General features: G+C 49.7%; 1 pseudogene across 1 annotated transcript; it reads right to left on the reverse strand.

Annotated features, from left to right (window-relative positions):
• LOC128581795 (U4/U6 small nuclear ribonucleoprotein Prp31-like) lies at positions 1 to 6,790 on the reverse strand (annotated as a pseudogene). Its single transcript, XR_008378918.1, has one exon. The product of XR_008378918.1 is annotated as a U4/U6 small nuclear ribonucleoprotein Prp31-like (transcript).
• Between the last annotated feature and the right edge of the window lie 27 nt (positions 6,791 to 6,817).

A 6,817-nucleotide genomic window follows, 5' to 3' on the forward strand; every position in this document is an offset into this window, starting at 1 on the left:
TTTTTTTTGATGATGTGGTTTTAATTGAACTCTTCTCTCCCCACACCCTCCCAAAGCATCTCCTTTTCCAGTTAAAAAAGACAAGGCATGACGAAAACCACCTCTGCTTCCTCAATGGGGGGACAGTGATCTTGGTGCTGGGGGAGGCTATCTGGGCTTCTTCCCAGGCCTTCCTCGATGGTGCCAGCACTGGGTGGGGCACACAGTGGGGCAAGGCAGGTTGTCCCTGCCAAACCCCCTGGCCCAATCCCTTCAGAAAGGCTGGGCCTCTGTTTCCCTTTTGTGGGCAGCCACCCTGGATGTGCACAGCCACTCAGGTGGACATGATGCTACTTTTCTCACTCTTGACCTTAAGGAACTCAGCCATGCTGGAGAAGTACTTCTGGTTGGCCTCAGCCACCTTTTTCTCTGCTGCTTGTGGGTTCACAATCTCCAGGCCCTGGAGTGAGGTGAAAGCCACACTGGAGGCTGTCCCCGATGAACGGTCTCGGATGGTGGACTTCCCACCGTACGCCATGCTCTGCTTCTGCAGGGTACGCTGCAGTGTCTTAGAGATCCTGGCCTTGGTGGCCTCGTTCACCTGTTTCTGCCGCACACGCCCACTCCCCGACTTGCCTAGGTGGCCCAGACTGAAGCCCAGGTCCTCCTGGTAGGCATCCTCCTCAATCTCTCCGAAGCTCATGCGATTGGCCTGCTTCCGGATCTCTGTCAGCCCCAGCCGCTCCTTCATCTTGCAGTACCTGCGGCCACCTCGCTTCTTTCGCTGGCCATCCAGGGGTGCAGGCAATGGCTTCACCTGCTTCACAGGTGGCGGCTCCTGCCACTTGTCAAATTTGCGCTCTATCTCATCCTTCAGTTCATAGCCCACCTTCCCTTCATGGACAAACTGTCCACACGGGCCGCCAACGTACACTTGGCGGCCACCAGCCTGGCTACTTTCTGCCGGAGATCCGGGGGCAGCAATTGCACGATGTCACTGTGGTAGATGTAGCCAGTGTGGGACAGCACGGAGGTAGGTGAGAAGCCAGTGTCTTGCGCTGGGTGCCAAGAAGCATGATGTTGCAGGCAGGCATCTTGGAGAGATTGGTGAGGCCACCAGCCACACCCATGATCTTAGCAGCCGTGGATGCCCCAATGATGATGGACAAGCTGGGCACAATGAAGGACATGCGGGACTCCATGTACTCATAGATGCGGTGCTTAGAGGCATTCAGCTCCAGCGCCATGTCACAGGCCTCCTCCAGCCACTCCAGCTCCTCTTCTGACAGCTGCTGCCCCTGAGTGGTGGAGGCAGTGACGCTGACAACCATGATGGTGGCATTGGTCAGGATCTGCTGCAGGTTCTCATTGTTCTTGCATTTGTCCAGGCTATTGCCCAGCTCCTTGACCATGCGGATGTAATCCAGTGCATTGGGGACCAAGGACTCCAGCTCAGGAAATCTCTTCAAGTACTTATCCCGAATAAACTTATGGATAATGTTCAGCTCATTCTCAATCTCCATAGTCAGGTTGTTGGCATCCACAATGACCCGGTACTCAGGGGCTGCCTCCACTGGCCCCATCACTTCTGAAGCTTTCTTTGGCTTGCTTGCTGATATATTCCTCAATCTTCATCACAATCTCGGCAAACATCTTGCTGTCCCATAGGTTTGCGATGCTCTTGACTGAATCCCCAGAAAGATCCAGTTGTGTCTCTTCCTGAACATCCTCAATCGCTGGCTCCTCTTCCCCTCCATAGGTTCCTCCTTCCTCTTCTGCTGCCTCTTCTAAATCAGCTAAGAGATCGTCTGCCAGAGACATCCCAAGACCTCTTCTCTGCCTGCACGATGGTTTCTCAGAGGAATACTTTAAAACATTGTTGGTATCTCCCATGGAACAGCCCCATTCCCCAGACCACCCTCACTGGCCCCACTTCTCACTCCTTCTAGATTTTCAGGGTGCCTCCTTGGGCCTCTCTGGCCAGTCCAGATGATCCCTCTCTTTAGAGCAGCATTCCCAAACCTTTTAGGCACCAGAGACCATTCTCATGGAAGACAATTTTTCCATTGGGAGTGGACATTAAATTCTTGTAAGACATATGCAACTTAGTTCTCTTGCACACACAGTCTGCAGGAATGTTTGAGCTCCTATGAGACTCTAACATAGCCAATGATGTGACAGGAGGTAGAGCTCAGGTCCTTAGTGATGCGAGTGATAGGAAACAGCTATAAATACAGATGAAGCTTTGTCCCCTCACCAGCTGCTCACCTCCTGCTGTGCAGCCCACTTCTTCCCAGGCCATGGACAAGTATGGTCCTTGGCACGGGGATTGGGGACTTTATAGGGTGACTTAGAAAATTTTTGGAGAGCGCATCTGGCAAGCAGGCCCCATGTGTGACTGAAAGCAGACCCAGATTGCCCTTGTTACGCCTAGACCAAGGTGGAAAAATACCAGTTAATTCCTGGCAAATTTCTGGGCCGCAAGCCCTCAACAAAATGGAGTAAGTCTGGTTCACTCCCAAGACAGATGGGAAAGTACTCACTGACTTCTTGCTTGACTAACTCCCCTGAGAAACGGACTGGGAAGTACCAAGTGTTCCCAGACTGACCTTTGAGAAATACCAGGTGGGAAAAGTACTGAAACAAACGTGTATGGCTAACTAACCGCAAAGTTCTGCTTCCGTACATTACTTACTAACCAACCCAGATGCACCTGGGCAGCCTGTGTGCCAACCAGGATGCAGACCAAGCCTTAAAAACCCAACCTCTTGGGCGGCACCTGTGGCTCAGCAGAGTCACAAATGCTAGAGGTGGTGGGTTCAAACCCAGCCCCGGCCAAAAACTGCAAAAAAAAAACCCAACCCCTTAAGCAGTCAGGGCTGCTCTCCGAACCCGTGTTGAGTATGAGGCAGTCGCTGGCCAGCTTTTAAATAAAGGACTCTTTTGTTAATTCGGTTAGCATGATGGCGTGGTCTTTGGATTCCTGGGCACTCAACACATTCCCTAGACATCCCTAGCTGGCTTGGTCTCATTCCTTTCTCCCATCCTACCTACAAGAACTTACAGATATTTCTAGGGAGCACATCCCACAATCAGAGGCCCATGCAGAATGGCAACTGGAACTGAGGCACCCTCTGCTGTCTCCCTCTTTGGCTAGAGCTAGTGACCACCAGTGTCAGGGAGGGAACTTAGGAACCTTTTCAGAGCCCCCTGAAATAAGGTCCAGGTGGGGCTGTGGAAAAACTCAGCCAACCCTCTCCAGGCCTCCTTGGTTGGTCAGGACCAATCTCTCTTCCTGAAAGGGACTTAAAAGTGATTTGGAGCCAGATATGTTGACTCATGCCTGTAATCTCAACACTTTTAGGAGACCAAAGCGGGAGGATCACTTGAGCCCAGGAGTTTAAGACCAGCCTCAGCAAAATAGCAACACCTCATCTCTACAAAAAATTTTTAAAAATTAGCCAAGTGTAATGGAGCATACCCATAATTCCAGCTACCAGGCAGGTTGTGGCAAAGAATCACTTGAGCCCAGGAATTTAAGGTTATAGTGAGCTATGATCATGCCACTGCACTCCAGCCTAGAGGATAAAGCAAGACCACGTCTCAAAAAAAAAATGGGCAGGTGGATTGCCTGAGCTCATGAGTTTGAGACCTGAGCCAGAGCAAGACCTTGTCTTCAAGAAAATAGCCAGGCATTGTGGTGGGCACCTGTAGTCCCAGCTACTTGGGAGGTTGAGGCAAGAGGATCATTTGATGGCTTGGCACCTGTAGCTCAGTGAGTAGGGAGCTAGCCACATACACCAAGGCTGGCAGGTTCGAATCTGGCCCGGCTAAACAACAATGACAACTGCAACAGGTGGCGGACACCTGTCATCCTAGCTTACTTGGGTGGCTGAGGCAAGAAAATTACTTAAGCCCAAGAGTTTGAAGTTGCTATGAGCTGTGACACCATAGCACTCTACCGAGGGTGACAAATAATGGGCCAAAAGTGGCAGATAGGACTAGGGAGCCCTCTTCAGGCCTCACTAGCTGGACTGGACTGTCCCTCCCTCAACAGGAAAACTTAGGAATACAGAGGCACATTTGATGATCAGGCCCCATGTGTGTCCACAGCAAGATCCAGGGTGCTCCCTGCCACCCTATCTTGGCATCTCTAACTGGCCTAAGACAAAACAGACCCATTGAAGTGGTACTTGGAAACATTACAGTGCCAGCATGGTTCCACCTTCCCTTGGCTTCCCTGTCCACACTTGGGCCAGTCCTTGTCATCAGAGTGGAGTAAGGAACATTTGTAGTTGGTGCTTCCAGAGACTGGCCCCTATGCAGGACCATGGAGAGGTGAATTACTTCCTCTAGAGCAGTGATTTTCAACCAGTGTGCCGTGAGAGGATCTTAGGTGTACTATGAAAAATTTTAAAGACCATTAATTAAGTTATGTTCGAAAGAAGTTCTAAGCACAGTATATCCTTTGTTTACTCTTTTTTATTTTTTTTTTTTTGAGACAGAGTCTCACTTTGTCACCCTGGGTAGAGTGCCGTAGCATCATAGCTCACAGCAACATCCAACTCTTGGGGTCAAGCGATTCTCTTATCTCAGCCTCCCAAGTAGCTGGGACTACAGGTGTCCGCCACAACACCTGGCTATTCTTTTTCATTTTTTTAGAGATAGGGTCTCATTCTTGCTCAGGCTGTTCTCCGACCTGTGAGCTCAGGGCAATCTACCCACCTCAACCTCCCAGAGTGCTAGGATTACAGATGTGAGCCACCACACCCAGCCTTAGTTACTCTTTTTTGGACCAACATAATTTAAGTGTGCTGTGGAATTCTAAATACAGGTTCAAGTGTGCCATGAGATAAAAAAGGATGAAAAACACTGCTCTATAGGGAGATTTAGAAAACTTCTTGAGATGCATCCAGCAACTGGGTGCACACAGGAATAGGGCTGGCAACACCCTCCTCCTGTATCCCTGTTTGTCCCAGGCAGTCTCATTCTGTTGACTCTGTAAATCACTGAAAGACATATTCTGACATTGGTCTCACATGGGCCACAGGCAGGCCTGGGATGTCTTTCCTCACTTCTGTGAGTCATTCAGGGACTTGCACAGGTTGTGTCTACAGGAGGGGGAAGTTAGTTCCTTTCAAATCTAAACCTTGGGCTTGGCTGGGTGCCGTGGTTCACACCTGTAATCCCATTATTTTGGGAGCCCAAGATGGGAGGACTGCTTGAGGTCAGAAGTTCAAGAACAGGCTGGGCAAGGTGACTTACATCTGTAATCCTAGCACCCTGGGAAGCCAAGATGGGTGGATTACCTGAGCTCACAGGTTCAAGACCAGCCTGAGCCAGAGTGAGACCTAATCTCTAAAAATAGCCAGGTGTTGTGGGGAATGCCTATAGTTCCAGCTACTTGGGAGGCTGAGGCAGGGGTTTGAGGTTGCTGTGAGCTATAATGCCACAGCACTCTATTGAGAGTGACAAAGTGAGACTCTGTCTCGAAAAAAAAATTTAGCCAGGTATGGTGGGTTCAGCTACTGTAGTCTCAGCTACTGTGTTCTCACCTATTCAGGAGGCCCAGGTCAGAGGATCCTTTGAACCCAGGAGTTTGAGCTTACACCACTTACACCACTGTACTCCAGCCTGGGCAATCAAGTGAGACCCTGTCTCTAAAAAACAATAACAATAAAATAAACAAAAATAAAAAATAGTAACAATAAACCTTAGGTTTAATCCCAATGTTTCCATCCTCTGCAACAGACTCCAGAGTACACCAAAAGCCCAGGGTGGGTGGCACCCGTAGCTCAGTGGGTAGGGCGCCAACCACATACACTGAGGCTGATGGGTTCAAATCCAGCCCGGGCCAGCTAAAGCAACAATGACAACTGTAACCAAAAAATAGCCTGGCATTGTGGCGGGCACCTGTAGTCCCAGCTATTTGGGAGGCTGAGACAAGTGAATTGCTTAAACCCAAGAGTTGAAGGTTGCTGTGAGCTGTGACACCATGGCACTCTACCCAAGGTAACAGCTTGAGATTCTGTCTAAAAACAAACAAACAAAAGCCCAGGGAGCACCAGGCTTTCTACTCCAGCCCACCTGTTCAAGGCCTTCCTTTGGGACCTGCTTCTGGTTCCACTTCCTCCACCAGGACCTCCCAGATTCCTTGCTTTCAGGGCCCAGATCTCCAAAACCCAGGTCAGGAAAGATCCATGGTGTGTCTTGTTCTCTTGGCCTACGTACAGTACTTCTCCCTCTCTCATTTTTTTTTGTGTGTGTGTGCGTGTGTGTGAGAGACAGAGTCTCACTCTATTGTCCTAGGCTAGAGTACCATAGTGTCGTAACTCACAGCAACCTCAAACTCCTGGGCTCAAGCAACCCTCTTGCCTCACCCTCCCAAGTACCTGGGACTACAGGTGCCCGCTACCACACCCAATCAGTTTTGGGGGTTTTTTGTTTGTGTTTTTTAAAATTAAATAGCATGATTTTTAAAAATTAAATAGAACCATTTTTTTAAATTAAAGCATGGTTTTTTTTTTAACCCATTAGTTTTCTAATTTTAGTAGAGATGGGGGTCTCGCTGTTGCTCAGGCTGGTCTCAAACTCCTGAGCTCAAACAATCCTCCCATCTCAGCCTCCCAGAGTGCTAGGGTTACAAGGTGCAAGCCACCTCTCCCAGCCCCTCAATAGTTCTCAAGACAGCTGTGCCAGGGCCTGAAAGAAAGAGGAACAAAAGAGGAGGAGGGGAAAGACATAGAGGGAGGGGCAGGGTTAGGCTTTCAAATCTAAATCTTGGGCTTGGCTGGGTGCAGTGGTGTCACATAAGGTCTGGTGTGAGAATTCAGGTCAG

This window comes from Nycticebus coucang, chromosome 3, assembly GCF_027406575.1.
Source record: "Nycticebus coucang isolate mNycCou1 chromosome 3, mNycCou1.pri, whole genome shotgun sequence".
NCBI classification, from domain to species: domain Eukaryota; kingdom Metazoa; phylum Chordata; class Mammalia; order Primates; family Lorisidae; genus Nycticebus; species Nycticebus coucang.